Below are 18,725 nucleotides of genomic sequence, written 5' to 3' on the forward strand. Positions count from 1 at the left end.
GTCTTGGTGTCATAAATTTCAACTTCATTTCATGTCCCTCATGCCTCAAATAAAGGGAACGTTCATCAAGATTGAGCATTGTAAAATGAAGCCATGCCCATCTCAAAAGAACATGACAAGGGTTCGTGGGAGCAATATCACATAATACTTCTTTCACACATTGTCTTGTACTGAATTTCATCCTTGCTTGATTCGGATGAAAGCTTGTTGGTAACTTGAGTTTCTCCACCAATCTTTGGCTTACAACATTGTTGTCGATTTCTTAAACGAATGCAACTAAACTTGGGAGGCCTTCAATTATACACCTTGTTCTCTACTACCTTTTCCATAATCTTTTTCTTTACTACCTTTTCTTTTTTTTCAATTTCCTTTCGTTCTGCAGTTTATTTTTCTTCTTTTTCTATTCTTTCTTTTTCTATTTTCTCCTTCAACGTATGTTGATCCTTCTTGGCTTGTCTTGGTGTCATAAATTTCAACTTCATTTCATGTCCCTCATGTCTCAAATAAAGGGAACGTTCATCAAGATTGAGCATTGTAAAATGAAGCCATGCCCATCTCAAAGGAAGATGACAAGAGTTCGTGGGAGCAATATCACATAATACTTCTTTCACACATTGTCCTGTACTGAATTTGATCCTTGCTTGATTCGGATGAAAGCTTATTGGTAACTTGAGTTTCTCCACCAATCTATTGGCATACAACATTGTTGTCGCTTTCTTAAACGAATGCAACTAAACTTGGGAGGCTTTCGATTAAACACCTTGTTCTCTACTACCTTTTCCATAATCTTTTTCTTTACTTCTTTTTCTTTTTCTTCAATTTCCTTTCCTTCTGCAGTTTATTTTTCTTCTTTTTCTATTTTCTCCTTCAACGTATGTTGATCCTTCTTGGCTTGTCTTGGTCTCATAAATTTCAACTTCATTTCATGTCCCTCATGCCTCAAATAAAGGGAACGTTCATCAATATTGAGCATTGTAAAATGAAGCCATGCCCATCTCAAAAGAAGATGACAAACGTTCGTGGGAGCAACATCACATAATACTTCTTTCACACATTGTCTTGTACTGAATTTCATCCTTGCTTGATTCGGATGAAAGCTTGTTGGTAACTTGAGTTTCTCTACCAATCTTTGGCTTACAACATTGTTGTCGCTTTCATAAACGAATTCAACTAAACATGGGTGGCCTTCGATTAAACACCTTGTTCTCTACTACCTTTTCCATAATCTTTTTCTTTACTTCTTTTTCTTTTTCTTCAATTTCCCTTCCTTCTGCAGTTTATTTTTCTTCTTTTTCTATTCTTTCTTTTTCTATTTTCTCCTTCAACGTATGTTGATCCTTCTTGGCTTGTCTTGGTGTCATAAATTTCAACTTCATTTCATGTCCCTCATGCCTCAAATAAAGGGAACGTTCATCAAGATTGAGCATTGTAAAATGAAGCCATGCCCATCTCAAAAGAACATGACAAGGGTTCGTGGAAGCAATATCACATAATACTTCTTTCACACATTGTCTTGTACTGAATTTCATCCTTGCTTGATTCGGATGAAAGCTTGTTGGTAACTTGAGTTTCTCCACAAATCTTTGGCTTACAACATTGTTGTCGCTTTCATAAACGAATGCAACTAAACATGGCTGGCCTTCGATTAAACAACTTGTTCTCTACTACCTTTTCCATAATCTTTTTCTTTACGTCCTTTTCTTTTTCTTCAATTTCCCTTCCTTCTGCAGTTTATTTTTCTTCTTTTTCTATTCTTTCTTTTTCTATTTTCTCCTTCAACGTATGTTGATCCTTCTTGGCTTGTCTTGGTGTCATAAATTTAAACTTCATCTCATGTCCCTCATGCCTCAAATAAAGGGAACGTTCATCAAGATTGAGCATTGTAAAATGAAGCCATGCCCATCTCAAAGGAAGATGACAAGAGTTCGTGGGAGCAATATCACATAATACTTCTTTCACACATTGTCTTGTACTGAATTTGATCCTTGCTTGATTCGGATGAAAGCTTGTTGGTAACTTGAGTTTCTCCACCAATCTTTGGCATACAACATTGTTCTCGCTTTCTTAAACGAATGCAACTAAACTTGGGAGGCTTTCGATTAAACACCTTGTTCTCTACTACCTTTTCCATAATCTTTTTCTTTACTTCCTTTTCTTTTTCTTCAATTTCCTTTCCTTCTGCAGTTTATTTTTCTTCTTTTTCTATTCTTTCTTTTTCTATTTTCTCCTTCAACGTATGTTGATCCTTCTTGGCTTATCATGGTGTCATAAATTTCAACTTCATTTCATGTCCCTCATGCCTCAAATAAAGGGAACGTTCATCAAGATTGAGCATTGTAAAATGAAGCCATGCCCATCTCAAAAGAAGATGACAAGGGTTCGTGGGAGCAATATCACATAATACTTCTTTCACACATTGTCTTGTACTGAATTTCATCCTTGCTTGATTCGGATGAAAGCTTGTTGGTAACTTGAGTTTCTCTACCAATCTTTGGCTTACAACATTGTTGTCGCTTTCATAAACGAATGCAACTAAACATGGGTGGCCTTCGATTAAACACCTTGTTGTCTACTACCTTTTCCATAATCTTTTTCTTTACTTCCTTTTCTTTTTCTTCAATTTCCCTTCCTTCTGCAGTTTATTTTTCTTCTTTTTGTATTCTTTCTTTTTCTATTTTCTCCTTCAACGTATGTTGATCCTTCTTGGCTTGTCTTGGTGTCATAAATTTCAACTTCATTTCATGTCCCTCATGCCTCAAATAAAGGGAACGTTCATCAAGATTGAGCATTGTAAAATGAAGCCATGCCCATCTAAAAAGAAGATGACAAGAGTTCGTGGGAGCAATATCACATAATACTTCTTTCACACATTGTCTTGTACTGAATTTGATCCTTGCTTGATTCGGATGAAAGCTTGTTGGTAACTTGAGTTTCTCCACCAATCTTTGGCTTACAACATTGTTGTCGCTTTCTTAAAAGAATGCAACTAAACTTGGGAGGTTTTCGATTAAACACCTTGTTCTCTACTACCTTTTCCATAATCTTTTTCTTTACTTCCTTTTCTTTTTTTCAATTTCCTTTTCTTCTGCAGTTTATTTTTCTTCTTTTTCTATTCTTTCTTTTTCTATTTTCTCCTTCAACGTATGTTGATGATGAAGGATGGACCCCAACCAAGGGGTGAGGCACATGCTTAAAAAGACTAAGCATGTTTAGAAAGGAAGTTCACTAATCCTTCATCCCTTTCATTTGTGTTTGTTATTTTTGATTCCCTAAGTTGACTTAGTTGAATCAACTTTAGTTGACTTGTTGACCTTTGACTAGGTTTGACTTGTTGACTATAGTTGACTTGACTTAAGCCAACATGCTAATCTATGTTTATTTGCTTTGTAGGTTAATTAGGAGTAAGAAAGCAATGCTAGGTGGCATATGGTGATTGGGGAGCATAAATGATGTGGATGAGATAGTAAAGCAAAGGCATAATGCATAAAGCATAAAGTAAAAGGCATAAAACAAGTGTACCTATGTACCTTTGGTCTCCTTTGTTTTTAGCACACTTTGGCCTCTTTTTGGAGACATATGAGACACATTCTTTGTCTCCTTTTGTGCTAGAACGAAATTAGCCTTGCACACACCATAGTTGGCTCTTTTGTCTCTCATTTTTGTAACCTTATTTGACCTAGTTTCTAGAAGCTAGGATTAGGTTTTTATAGACACATCCTTAGGTATCTTTTATTTGCTTAGAGGCCCCTAAACTCTTCTATATAAGGGGTGCTCCTAGACATGTAAAAGGGTTGAACATTTTGAAGTAAAAACACTCTTGTGTCTCAACCATTTGTGAGAGTTTCCTCCCTTGGGAGTGAATACTTTTAAGCCTTATCTTGCATAGCAAGTGGCGGCACACATCCACTCATCTTCAAGGTTGCCATGGCTTCTAGCCTAGCCTTGTAGTGGCGTGCTTCTCACATTTTTACCATTTTTTTCCTTTCCATTTTATGTTTTCTTCGTGCTTTAATTGTTCTGGGTTTTCTATGGTTTATGTGCCTTCCATTTCCTTTTTATTTTGAATCAATCCATCATCTTCTTCTCTTGAGCTTTGTGAAAGGAACCTTCACATCTAGATAGCTTGCTATCTTAATGTCCAGTGGGGATTTCGCTTAGCTTTCTTAATCAACTCACACCATATTCAATAATCTTAAAAAGGAACAAGATAATCCTTCAACATTTGGTATCTAGAGCCTAGGTTATCTTGAATATGGTGTTTTTCATGTTCTAACCTTGTCTTGTTGTAGCTATCTTGGTATGGTTCAAATCCACTTCCATGACACACAAAAACAGTGCTGGCAGAGAACTTGACGATTTTAAAACATTAAACTGCACCAGCTCAGCGGTCCAAAAATTACGTGTTTGGTGTCAAAAGAAAGCTCTATGAGTCTAGTTTCCAGAAAAAAAAGAACCAACGCATTTGGAGTTCTGTGGGGAATGTTATGATCAAATTAGTGAGCAAAGGTCAGATCTGCCAAGAATACGTGAATAGCGTTTTCAGGTTTTGTTGTGGCAGTTTGGCTACGGTTTTTGCACCTCTTTAAGCTCCTAAATGTGGTTGGATAACATGCCTTTGGATGCTTAGTCTTTGAGCCTCAAATTCATGAGTTTAAATGCATGATAGCTACATGTTTGTGTCTTTGTGTATGTCATGTTGAGTCTTTAAATGTGTCTAACTTTTGCTTGAGTCATATGTCATATGCTTCTTTGAGTTTTCTTATTCTTGTTTCTAAGTATTTGAGCTATTGCATGAGATCTATGCCTTTGGTTGTAGCATGCTCCTTGAAATTGATTTTGACCTAATTTTTAAGGAACTAAGTGTTCAAGACACCCTAAAATATCCTTCTCATCATCTTAAGTACCTAGTTTTGAAAAGAAAAATTATTTTCATGACCAAAAACAGTTTGGCCAAGAGCTAATGTGTTGCTTGGTGAATTCATTTGGCCATTTTTACTAGGTGTTATGCTACCAAATTTTATACTTGGATTTTGGGTGATATTGGCAAATTAGTTCCATGCTTTAACTTGGTTTTGATCTTTCTTGGTGTATGCATAATTTGAGGTATAATCTTGGCTTGTTCAAATGCTTTCCATAGAGTCTTTAAAAGTGTTTTTCATTGCTTTAGTCTTGTTCAAGTTTTGTCTTTAAAACAAAATTTCCTTAGAAGTTAAACTTTCTTGTTTTTGTGCTTTTCTTGCTTGTCACTAGGTGTTCTTTGTTGTGTCTTAGTAGTTTTCTTTTCTTGAAACTCTTGGGATGTTGTGGTTGAATCACTTGTCTTGCATTTGAAAGGTTTTGAACAAGTTTTTAAAAGTGTTTGCTTCACTCCTTTGGTGGATTTTGAGTGCTAGCCTTGCCTTGTTACTTTGGGAGTGTGATCTAAACACTTGGGTTGCATTTTGGGTTGGATTTTGGTCTCGATTTTCATGTTGTCTAACCCCTAATCCATTTATTTTGTCTCGGATTTGAGTGTTTTTGTTGTAGGAATCATGGTAAGTTCATCAAATGCACCTACACCAAACAAAAACAATACATTGATGAGATTGCTTCGGGATTTGGAGTTGTCTAGGAAGGAGGCCTTTGAACAATTGAGAAAGGACAAGGAGCAAAGTGACCTAAGAATCCAAGAGCACATTCAAAGGCTTGAAGCTAAGGAGCAAGAAAGAGAGGCTAGGAAAAGAGGGCATTCTAGGCGCAAACCATCACAAGAGAAGCAAACTCCAAAGATTCCTAAGTTCAAAGGAGAAAATGACCCAAACATCTACATTGAGTGGGAACAAAAAGTGGACCAAATTTTTACCATTCATGTAGTTATTCATCAAAAGCAAGTAGATTTGGTAGTCTTAGAGTTTGAGGATTATGCCATGACTTGGTGGCATCAATTATGTATGGACAATATTAACCAAGAGTCACTCGCGACTTCTTGGAGGGACCTTAAAAATTTGATACGCGCTAGATTTGTTCCTTCCTACTATAGGAGGGAGACTCTTTTGAAGCTCCAAAGGCTTCAACAAGGGTCCATGTGTGTGGATGAATATTACAAGTTAATGGAGTCCATGCTTCTAAAAGTAGGACTCCAATTTGAAAGTGATGAGGAAAAGGTAGCTAGATTTGTGAGTGGGTTAAGGAGGGACATACAAGATTTAGTAGAGTTATATGAGTACTCCTCTCTTGACAAAGTTTTACATTTGGCCATCAAAGTTGAAACTCAATTGCAAAAGGAAAAAGAGGCCAAGAGGAGTGGTTCATACAATGACTACTATTCTAGTACTTGGAAAGATAAAGAAAGAAAACATGATAAATCACCGCTCAAGAGTTCCCAAGACCCACCTTCTAGGACTAATTCGTCTAGGCCTTCTAATGAAACTCCTAATTCTTCTCAAGGTACAAGGACAAGTTCTATATAATGTTTTAAGTGTTTGGGATATGGGCACATAGCTTCAAATTGTCCCACCAAAAGAACCATGGCCTTAAACCTTAGAAAAGAAGTAGAGAGTGAAAATTCTTCTCCTCCTTCCCCCAAAAGTACTTCTTCCCACACTTCTTCTTCAAGTGAAAGGATTAAACCCCTTGAAGGTGAATTGTTAATGATAAGGCACCAACTAAGACAAGTTTCCAAGGAACTTGACCCTTCTCAAAGACAAAACCTTTTTCATTCAAGGTGTCATATCAAAGATAAACTATGTCCCCTCCTCATAGATAATGGAAGTTGTGTAAATGTGGCTAGCACAAGGGTTGTGGACAAGCTTGGCTTGAAAACTATCCCTCATGCCAAGCCCTACAAGCTATCATGGCTTAAGAAAGAAGACATTAAAGTAACTCAACAAGTCCTCATTAACTTTTCAATTGGAAATTTTAAAGATGAGGTGTTATGTGATGTTGTGCCTATGGAAGAAACTCATATTTTGTTAGGTAGGCCATGGCAATTTGATAGAAAAGTCTTTTATGATGGCCATGCTAACACCTATGCTTTCTCCTTCCAAGGCAAGAAGTTCACACTCCTACCTCTCTCACCCAATCAAGCAAATGAGGACCAAAATAAAGTGAAAGATAAGAGAAAAGATGAAAAAGAAAAAGAGCAAGTTACCTCCAAAGTGTTACTTGCCTCTAAAAAAAGATTTCCAAAGCAAGATGAACATCACCATTCTTCCTTCTCTTGCAAGGCTCAAAAGGAAGACCCAATGCACAAGCATGAGAAGAAGAGTGGTCTAGAAAAAAGGGATGGCCTAACCAAAGCTAGGGGTAGTACCCTTAGAAAAGATGGAACAAGAGCTCATAAAAGGGAGGCGCAAAACCTCCCCCAAATCAAGTCAAGCTCCATCTACAAAGGCTTAAAGAATTTGTGGTCAAATTCTCTCCAAGGAGGGGACGATGATGAAGGATTGACCCCAACCAAGGATGGAGGCACATGCTTAAAAAGACTAAGCATGTTTAGAAAGGAAGTTCACTAATCCTTCATCCCTTTCATTTGTGTTTGTTATTTTTGATTCCCTAAGTTGACTTAGTTGAATCAACTTTAGTTGACTTGTTGACCTTTGACTAGGTTTGACTTGTTGACTATAGTTGACTTGACTTAAGCCAACATGCTAATCTATGTTTATTTGCTTTGTAGGTTAATTAGGAGTAAGAAAGCAATGCTAGGTGGCACATGGTGATTGGGGAGCATAAATGATGTGGATGAGATAGTAAAGCAAAGGCATAATGCATAAAACATAAAGTAAAAGGCATAAAACAAGTGTACCTATGTACCTTTGGTCTCCTTTGTTTTTAGCACACTTTGGCCTCTTTTTGGAGACATATGAGACACATTTTTTTCCTTTCCATTTTATGTTTTCTTCTTCCTTTAATTGTTCTTGGTTTTCTATGGTTTATGTGCCTTCCATTTCCTTTTTATTTTGAATCAATCCATCATCTTCTTCTCTTGAGCTTTGTGAAAGGAACCTTCACATCTAGATAGCTTACTATCTTAATGTCCAGTGGGGATTTCGCTTAGCTTTCTTAATCAACTCACACCATATTCAATAATCTTAAAAAGGAACAAGATAATCCTTCATCAGTTGATCCTTCTTGGCTTGTCTTGGTGTCATAAATTTCAACTTCATTTCATGTCCCTCATGCCTCAAATAAAGGGAACGTTCATCAAGATTGAGCAATGTAAAATGAACCCATGCTCATCTCAAAAGAAGATGACAAGAGTTCGTGGGACCAATATCACATAATACTACTTTCACACATTGTCCTATACTGAATTTGATCCTTGCTTGATTCGGATGAAAGCTTGTTGGTAACTTGAGTTTCTCCACCAATCTTTGGCTTACAACATTGTTGTCGCTTTCTTAAACGAATGCAACTAAAATTGGGAGGCTTATGATTAAACACCTTGTTCTCTACAACCTTTTCCATAATCTTTTTCTTTACTTCCTTTTCTTTTTCTTCAATATCCTTTCCTTCTGCAGTTTATTTTTCTTCTTTTTCTATTCTTTCTTTTTCTATTTTCTCCTTCAACGTATGTTGATCCTTCTTGGCTTCTCTTGGTGTCAAAAATTTTAATTTCATTTCATGTCCCTCATGCCTCAAATAAAGGGAACATTCATCAAGATTGAGCATTGTAAAATGAAGCCATGCCCATCTCAAAAGAAGATGACAAGGGTTAGTGGGATCAATATCACATAATACTTCTTTCACACATTCTCTTGTACTGAATTTGATCCTTGCTTGATTCGGATGAAAGCTTGTTGGTAACTTGAGTTTCTCTACCAATCTTTGGCTTACAACATTGTTGTTGCTTTCATAAACTAATGCAACTAAACATGGGTGGCCTTCGATTAAACACCTTGTTCTCTACTACCTTTTCCATAATCTTTTTCGTTACTTCCTTTTCTTTTTCTTCAATTTCCCTTCCTTCTGCAGTTTATTTTTCTTCTTTTTCTATTTTTTCTTTTCCTATTTTCTCCTTCAACGTATGTTGATCCTTCTTGGCTTGTCTTGGTGTCATAAATTTCAACTTCATTTCATGTCCCTCATGCCTCAAATAAAGGGAACGTTCATCAAGATTGAGGATTGTAAAATGAACCCATGCCCATCTCAAAAGAAGATGACAACAGTTCGTGGGAGCTATATCACATAATACTTCTTTCACACATTGTCCTGTACTGAATTTGATCCTTGCTTGATTCGGATGAAAGCTTGTTGGTAACTTGAGTTTCTCCACCAATCTTTGGCTTACAACATTGTTGTCGCTTTCTTAAACGAATGCAACTAAACTTAGGTGGCTTTGAATTAAACACCTTTTTCTCTACTACCTTTTCCATAATCTTTTTCTTTACTTCCTTTTCTTTTTCTTCAATTTCCTTTCCTTCTGCAGTTTATTTTTCTTCTTTTTCTATTCTTTCTTTTTCTATTTTCTCCTTCAACGTATGTTGATCCTTCTTGGCTTGTCTTGGTGTCATGAATTTCAACTTCATTTCATGTCCCTCATGCCTCAAATAAAGGGAACATTCGTCAAGATTGAGCGTTTTAAAATGAAACCATGCCCATCTCAAAAGAAAATGACAAGAGTTCGTGGGAACAATATCACATAATACTTCTTTCACACATTGTCCTGTACTAAATTTGATCCTTGCTTGATTTGGATGAAAGCTTGTTGGGAACTTGAGTTTCTCTACCAATCTTTGGCTTACAACATTCTTATCGCTTTCGTAAACGAATGCAACTAAACATGGGTGGCTTTCGATTAAACACCTTCTTCTCTACTACCTTTTCCATAATCTTTTTCTTTACTTCCTTTTCTTTTTCTTCAATTTCCCTTCCTTCTACAGTTTATATTTCTTCTTTTTCTATTCTTTCTTTTTCTATTTTCTCCTTCAACGTATGTTGATCCTTCTTGGCTTCTTTATGTGTCATAAATTTTAATTTCATTTCATGTCCCTCATGCCTCAAATAAAGGGAACATTCATCAAGATTGAGCATTGTAAAATGAAGCCATGCCCATCTCAAAAGAAGATGACAAGGGTTAGTGGGATCAATATCACATAATACTTCATTCACACATTCTCTTGTACTGAATTTGATCCTTGCTTGATTCGGATGAAAGCTTGTTGGTAACTTGAGTTTCTCTACCAATCTTTGGCTTACAACATTGTTGTCGCTTTCATAAACTAATGCAACTAAACATGGGTGGCCTTCGATTAAACACCTTGTTCTCTACTACCTTTTCCATAATCTTTTTCTTTACTTCCTTTTCTTTTTCTTCAATTTCCCTTCCTTCTGCAGTTTATTTTTCTTCTTTTTCTATTTTTTCTTTTCCTATTTTCTCCTTCAACGTATGTTGATCCTTCTTGGCTTGTCTTGGTGTCATAAATTTCAACTTCATTTCATGTCCCTCATGCCTCAAATAAAGGGAACGTTCATCAAGATTGAGGATTGTAAAATGAACCCATGCCCATCTCAAAAGAAGATGACAAGAGTTCGTGGGAGCTATATCACATAATACTTCTTTCACACATTGTCCTGTACTGAATTTGATCCTTGCTTGATTCGGATGAAAGCTTGTTGGTAACTTGCGTTTCTCCACCAATCTTTGGCTTACAACATTGTTGTCGCTTTCTTAAACGAATGCAACTAAACTTAGGTGGCTTTGAATTAAACACCTTTTTCTCTACTACCTTTTCCATAATCTTTTTCTTTACTTCCTTTTCTTTTTCTTCAATTTCCTTTCCTTCTGCAGTTAATTTTTCTTCTTTTTCTATTCTTTCTTTTTCTATTTTCTCCTTCAACGTATGTTTGATCCTTCTTGGCTTGTCTTGGTGTCATGAATTTCAACTTCATTTCATGTCCCTCATGCCTCAAATAAAGGGAACGTTCATCAAGATTGAGGATTGTAAAATGAAGCCATGCCCATCTAAAAAGAAGATGACAAGAGTTCGTGGGAGCTATATCACATAATACTTCTTTCACACATTGTCCTGTACTGAATTTCATCCTTGCTTGATTCGGATGAAAGCTTGTCGGTAACTTGAGTTTCTCCACCAATCTTTGGCTTACAACATTGTTGTCGCTTTCTTAAACGAATGCAACTAAACTTAGGTGGCTTTGAATTAAACACCTTTTTCTCTACTACCTTTTCCATAATCTTTTTCTTTACTTCCTTTTCTTTTTCTTCAATTTCCTTTCCTTCTGCAGTTTAGTTTTCTTCTTTTTCTATTCTTTCTTTTTCTATTTTCTCCTTCAACGTATGTTTGATCCTTCTTGGCTTGTCTTGGTGTCATGAATTTCAACTTCATTTCATGTCCCTCATGCCTCAAATAAAGGGAACGTTCATCAAGATTGAGGATTGTAAAATGAACCCATGCCCATCTAAAAAGAAGATGACAAGAGTTCGTGGGAGCTATATCACATAATACTTCTTTCACACATTGTCCTGTACTGAATTTTATCCTTGCTTGATTCGGATGAAAGCTTGTTGGTAACTTGCGTTTCTCCACCAATCTTTGGCTTACAACATTGTTGTCGCTTTCTTAAACGAATGCAACTAAACTTAGGTGGCTTTGAATTAAACACCTTTTTCTCTACTACCTTTTGCATAATCTTTTTCTTTACTTCCTTTTCTTTTTCTTCAATTTCCTTTCCTTCTGCAGTTTATTTTTCTTCTTTTTCTATTCTTTCTTTTTCTATTTTCTCCTTCAACGTATGTTTGATCCTTCTTGGCTTGTCTTGGTGTCATGAATTTCAACTTCATTTCATGTCCCTCATGCCTCAAATAAAGGGAACATTCGTCAAGATTGAGCGTTTTAAAATGAAACCATGCCCATCTCAAAAGAAAATGACAAGAGTTCGTGGGAACAATATCACATAATACTTCTTTCACACATTGTCCTGTACTAAATTTGATCCTTGCTTGATTTGGATGAAAGCTTGTTGGGAACTTGAGTTTCTCTACCAATCTTTGGCTTACAACATTCTTATCGCTTTCGTAAACGAATGCAACTAAACATGGGTGGCTTTCGATTAAACACCTTGTTCTCTACTACCTTTTCCATAATCTTTTTCTTTACTTCCTTTTCTTTTTCTTCAATTTCCCTTCCTGCTACAGTTTATATTTCTTCTTTTTCTATTCTTTCTTTTTCTATTTTCTCCTTCAACGTATGTTGATCCTTCTTGGCTTGTCTTGGTGTCATGAATTTCAACTTCATTTCATGTCCCTCATGCCTCAAATAAAGGGAACATTCATCAAGATTGAGCGTTTTAAAATGAAACCATGCCCATCGTAAAAGAAGATGACAAGAGTTCGTGGGAACAATATCACATAATACTTCTTTTACACATTGTTCTGTACTGAATTTCATCCTTGCTTGATTCGGATGAAAGCTTGTTGGTAACTTGAGTTTCTCCACCAATCTTTGGCTTACAACATTCTTGTCGCTTTCGTAAACGAATGCACCTAAACATGGGTGGCTTTCGATTAACCACCTTGTTCTCTACTACCTTTTCCATTTCCATAATCTTTTTCTTTACTTCCTTTTCTTTTTCTTCAATTTCCCTTCCTTCTGCAGTTTATTTTTCTTCTTTTTCTATTCTCTCTTTTTCTATTTTCTCCTTTAGTGTATGTTGATCCTTCTTGGCTTGTCTTGGTGTCATAAGTTTCAACTTCATTTCATGTCCCTCATGCCTCAAATAAAGGGAAAGTTCATCAAGATTGAGCATTGTAAAATGAACCCATGCCCATCGCAAAAGAAGATGACAACAGTTCGTGGGAGCAATATCACATATTACTTCTTTCACACATTGTCCTGTACTAAATTTGATCCTTGCTTGATTTGGATGAAAGCTTGTTGGGAACTCGAGTTTCTCTACCAATCTTTGGCTTACAACATTCTTGTCGCTTTCGTAAACGAATGCAACTAAACATGGGTGGCTTTCGATTAAACACCTTCTTCTCTACTACCTTTTCCATAATCTTTTTCTTTACTTCCTTTTCTTTTTCTTCAATTTCCCTTCCTTCTGCAGTTTATTTTTCTTCTTTTTCTATTCTTTTTTTTCTATTTTCTCCTTCAACCTATGTTGATCCTTCTTGGCTTGTCTTGGTGTCATAAATTTCAACTTCATTTCATGTCCCTCATGCCTCCAATAAAGGGAACGTTCATCAAGATTGAGCATTGTAAAATGAAGCCATGCCCATCTCAAAAGAAGATGACAAGGGCTAGTGGGAGCAATATCACATAATACTTCTTTCACACATTGTCCTGTACTGAATTTGATCCTTGCTTGATTCGGATGAAAGCTTGTTGGTAACTTGTGTTTCTCCACCAATCTTTAGCTTACAACATTCTTGTCGCTTTCGTAAACGAATGCAACTAAACATGGGTGGCTTTCAATTAAACACCTTGTTCTCTACAACCTTTTCCATAATCTTTTTCTTTACTTCCTTTTCTTTTTCTTCAATTTCCCTTCCTTCTGCAGTTTATTTTTCTTCTTTTTCTATTCTTTCTTTTAGTATTTTCTCCTTTAACGTATGTTGATCCTTCTTGGCTTGTCTTGGTGTCATGAATTTCAACTTCATTTCATGTCCCTCATGCCTCAAATAAAGGGAACGTTCATCAAGATTGAGCATTGTAAAATGAACCCATGGCCATCTCAAAAGAAGATGACAAGGGTTCGTGGGAGCAATATCACATAATACTTCTTTCACACATTGTCCTGTACTGAATTTGATCCTTGCTTGATTCGGATGAAAGCTTGTTGGTAACTTGTGTTTCTCCACCAATCTTTAGCTTACAACATTCTTGTCGCTTTCGTAAACGAATGCAACTAAACATGGGTGGCTTTCAATTAAACACCTTGTTCTCTACTACCTTTTCCATAATCTTTTTCTTTACTTCCCTTTCTTTTTCTTCAATTTCCCTTCCTTCTGCAGTTTATTTTTCTTCTTTTTCTATTCTTTCTTTTAGTATTTTCTCCTTTAGCGTATATTGGTCCTTCTTGGCTTGTCTTGGTGTCATAAGTTTCAACTTCATTTCATGTCCCTCATGCCTCAAATAAAGGGAACATTCGTCAAGATTGAGCATTGTAAAATGAACCCATGCCCATCTCAAAAGAAGAGGACAACAGTTCGTGGGAGCAATATCACATATTACTTCTTTCACACATTGTCCTGTACTGAATTTGATCCTTGCTTGATTCGGATGAAAACTTGTTGGTAACTTGAGTTTCTCCACCAATCTTTGGCTTACAACATTGTTGTCGCTTTCATAAACGAATGCAACTAAAAATTGGTGGCTTTCGATTAAACACCTTGTTCTCTACTACCTTTTCCATAATCTTTTTCTTTTTCTTCAATTTCCCTTCCTTCTGCAGTTTATTTTTCTTCTTTTTCTATTCTTTCTTTTAGTATTTTCTCCTTTAACGTATGTTGATCCTTCTTGGCTTGTCTTGGTGTCATGAATTTCAACTTCATTTCATGTCCCTCATGCCTCAAATAAAGGGAAAGTTCATCAAGATTGAGCATTGTAAAATGAACCCATGCCCATCTCAAAAGAAGATGACAACAGTTCGTGGGAGCAATATCACATATTACTTCTTTCACACGTTGTCCTGTACTGAATTTGATCCTTGCTTGATTCGGATGAAAACTTGTTGGTAACTTGAGTTTCTCCACCAATCTTTGGCTTACAACATTGTTGTCGCTTTCATAAACGAATGGAACTAAAAATGGGTGGCTTTCCATTAAACACCTTGTTCTCTACTACCTTTTCCATAATCTTTTTCTTTACTTCCTTTTGTTTTTCTTCAATTTCCCTTCCTTCTGCAGTTTATTTTTCTTCTTTTTCTATTCTTTCTTTTAGTATTTTCTCCTTTAACGTATGTTGATCCTTCTTGGCTTGTCTTGGTGTCATGAATTTCAACTTCATTTCATGTCCCTCATGCCTCAAATAAAGGGAACGTTCATCAAGATTGAGCATTGTAAAATGAACCCATGGCCATCTCAAAAGAAGATGACAAGGGTTCGTGGGAGCAATATCACATAATACTTCTTTCACACATTGTCCTGTACTGAATTTGATCCTTGCTTGATTCGGATGAAAGCTTGTTGGTAACTTGTGTTTCTCCACCAATCTTTAGCTTACAACATTCTTGTCGCCTTCGTAAACGAATGCAACTAAACATGGGTGGCTTTCAATTAAACACCTTGTTCTCTACTACCTTTTCCATAATCTTTTTCTTTACTTCCCTTTCTTTTTCTTCAATTTCCCTTCCTTCTGCAGTTTATTTTTCTTCTTTTTCTATTCTTTCTTTTAGTATTTTCTCCTTTAACGTATGTTGATCCTTCTTGGCTTGTCTTGGTGTCATAAATTTCAACTTCATTTCATGTCCCTCATGCCTCAAATAAAGGGAACGTTCATCAAGATTGAGCATTGTAAAATGAAGCCATGCCCATCTAAAAAGAAGATGACAAGAGTTCGTGGGAGCAATATCACATAATACTTCTTTCACACATTGTCTTGTACTGAATTTGATCCTTGCTTGATTCGGATGAAAGCTTGTTGGTAACTTGAGTTTCTCCACCAATCTTTGGCTTACAACATTGTTGTCGCTTTCTTAAAAGAATGCAACTAAACTTGGGAGGCTTTCGATTAAACACCTTGTTCTCTACTACCTTTTCCATAATCTTTTTCTTTACTTCCTTTTCTTTTTTTCAATTTCCTTTTCTTCTGCAGTTTATTTTTCTTCTTTTTCTATTCTTTCTTTTTATATTTTCTCCTTCAACGTATGTTGATGATGAAGGATGGACCCCAACCAAGGATGGAGGCACATGCTTAAAAAGTCTAAGCATGTTTAGAAAGGAAGTTCACTAATCCTTCATCCCTTTCATTTGTGTTTGTTATTTTTGATTCCCTAAGTTGACTTAGTTGAATCAACTTTAGTTGACTTGTTGACCTTTGACTAGGTTTGACTTGTTGACTATAGTTGACTTGACTTAAGCCAACATGCTAATCTATGTTTATTTGCTTTGTAGGTTAATTAGGAGTAAGAAAGCAATGCTAGGTGGCACATGGTGATTGGGGAGCATAAATGATGTGGATGAGATAGTAAAGCAAAGGCATAATGCATAAAGCATAAAGTAAAAGGCATAAAACAAGTGTACCTATGTACCTTTGGTCTCCTTTGTTTTTAGCACACTTTGGCCTCTTTTTGGAGACATATGAGACACATTCTTTGTCTCCTTTTGTGCTAGAACGAAATTAGCCTTGCACACACCATAGTTGGCTCTTTTGTCTCTCATTTTTGTAACCTTATTTGACCTAGTTTCTAGAAGCTAGGATTAGGTTTTTATAGACACATCCTTAGGTATTTTTTATTTGCTTAGAGGCCCCTAAACTCTTCTATATAAGGGGTGCTCCTAGACATGTAAAAGGGTTGAACATTTTGAAGTAAAACACTCTTGTGTCTCAACCATTTGTGAGAGTTTCCTCCCTTGGGAGTGAATACTTTTAAGCCTTATCTTGCCTAGCAAGTGGCGGCACACATCCACTCATCTTCAAGGTTGCCATGGCTTCTAGCCTAGCCTTGTAGTGGCGTGCTTCTCACATTTTTACCATTTCTTTCCTTTCCATTTTATGTTTTCTTCTTCCTTTAATTGTTCTTGGTTTTCTATGGTTTATGTGCCTTCCATTTCCTTTTTATTTTGAATCAATCCATCATCTTCTTCTCTTGAGCTTTGTGAAAGGAACCTTCACATCTAGATAGCTTACTATCTTAATGTCCAGTGGGGATTTCGCTTAGCTTTCTTAATCAACTCACACCATATTCAATAATCTTAAAAAGGAACAAGATAATCCTTCATCAGTTGATCCTTCTTGGCTTGTCTTGGTGTCATAAATTTCAACTTCATTTCATGTCCCTCATGCCTCAAATAAAGGGAACGTTCATCAAGATTGAGCAATGTAAAATGAACCCATGCTCATCTCAAAAGAAGATGACAACAGTTCGTGGGACCAATATCACATAATACTACTTTCACACATTGTCCTATACTGAATTTGATCCTTGCTTGATTCGGATGAAAGCTTGTTGGTAACTTGAGTTTCTCCACCAATCTTTGGCTTACAACATTGTTGTCGCTCTCTTAAACGAATGCAACTAAACTTAGGTGGCTTTGAATTAAACACCTTTTTCTCTACTACCTTTTCCATAATCTTTTTCTTTACTTCCTTTTCTTTTTCTTCAATTTCCTTTCCTTCTGCAGTTTATTTTTCTTCTTTTTCTATTTTCTCCTTCAACGTATGTTGATCCTTCTTGGCTTGTCTTGGTGTCATGAATTTCAACTTCATTTCATGTCCCTCATGCCTCAAATAAAGGGAACATTCGTCAAGATTGAGCGTTTTAAAATGAAACCATGCCCATCTCAAAAGAAAATGACAAGAGTTCGTGGGAACAATATCACATAATACTTCTTTCACACATTGTCCTGTACTAAATTTGATCCTTGCTTGATTTGGATGAAAGCTTGTTGGGAACTTGAGTTTCTCTACCAATCTTTGGCTTACAACATTCTTAACGCTTTCGTAAACGAATGCAACTAAACATGGGTGGCTTTCGATTAAACACCTTGTTCTCTACTACCTTTTCCATAATCTTTTTCTTTACTTCCTTTTCTTTTTCTTCAATTTCCCTTCCTTCTACAGTTTATATTTCTTCTTTTTCTATTCTTTCTTTTTCTATTTTCTCCTTCAACGTATGTTGATCCTTCTTGGCTTGTGTTAGTGTCATGAATTTCAACTTCATTTCATGTCCCTCATGCCTCAAATAAAGGGAATGTTCATCAAGATTGAGCGTTGTAAAATGAACCCATGGCCATCTCAAAAGAAGATGACAAGGGTTCGTGGGAGCAATGTCACATAATACTTCTTTCACACGTTTTCCTGTACTGAATTTGATCCTTGCTTGATTCGGATGAAAGCTTGTTGGTAACTTGAGCTTGTCCACCAATCTTTGGCTTACATCATTCTTGTTGCTTTCGTAAACGAATGCAACTAAACATGGGTGGCTTTCGATTCAACACCTTCTTCTCTACTACCTTTTCCATAATCTTTTTCTTTACTTCCTTTTCTTTTTCTTCAATTTCCCTTCCTTCTACAGTTTATATTTCTTCTTTTTCTATTCTTTCTTTTTCTATTTTCTCCTTCAACGTATGTTGATCCTTCTTGGCTTGTCTTGGTGTCATGAATTTCAACTTCATTTCATGTCCCTCATGCCTCAAATAAAGGGAACGTTCATCAAGATTGAGCGTTGTAAAATGAACCCATGGCCATCTCAAAAGAAGATGACAAGGGTTCGTGGGAGCAATATCACATAATACTTCTTTCACACGTTGTCCTGTACTGAATTTGATCCTTGCTTGATTCGGATGAAAGCTTGTTGGTAACTTGAGTTTCTCCACCAATCTTTGGCTTACAACATTGTTGTCGCTTTCTTAAACGAATGCAACTAAACTTGGGAGGCTTACGATTAAACACCTTGTTCTCTACAACCTTTTCCATAATCTTTTTCTTTACTTCCTTTTCTTTTTCTTCAATATCCTTTCCTTCTGTAGTTTGTTTTTCTTCTTTTTCTATTCTTTCTTTTTCTATTTTCTCCTTCAACGTATGTTGATCCTTCTTGGCTTCTCTTGGTGTCATAAATTTTAA

This window comes from Vigna unguiculata, chromosome 8 (genome assembly GCF_037176805.1).
Source record: "Vigna unguiculata cultivar grain cowpea cultivar isolate G323 ecotype 2 chromosome 8, ASM3717680v1, whole genome shotgun sequence".
NCBI lineage: Eukaryota > Viridiplantae > Streptophyta > Magnoliopsida > Fabales > Fabaceae > Vigna > Vigna unguiculata.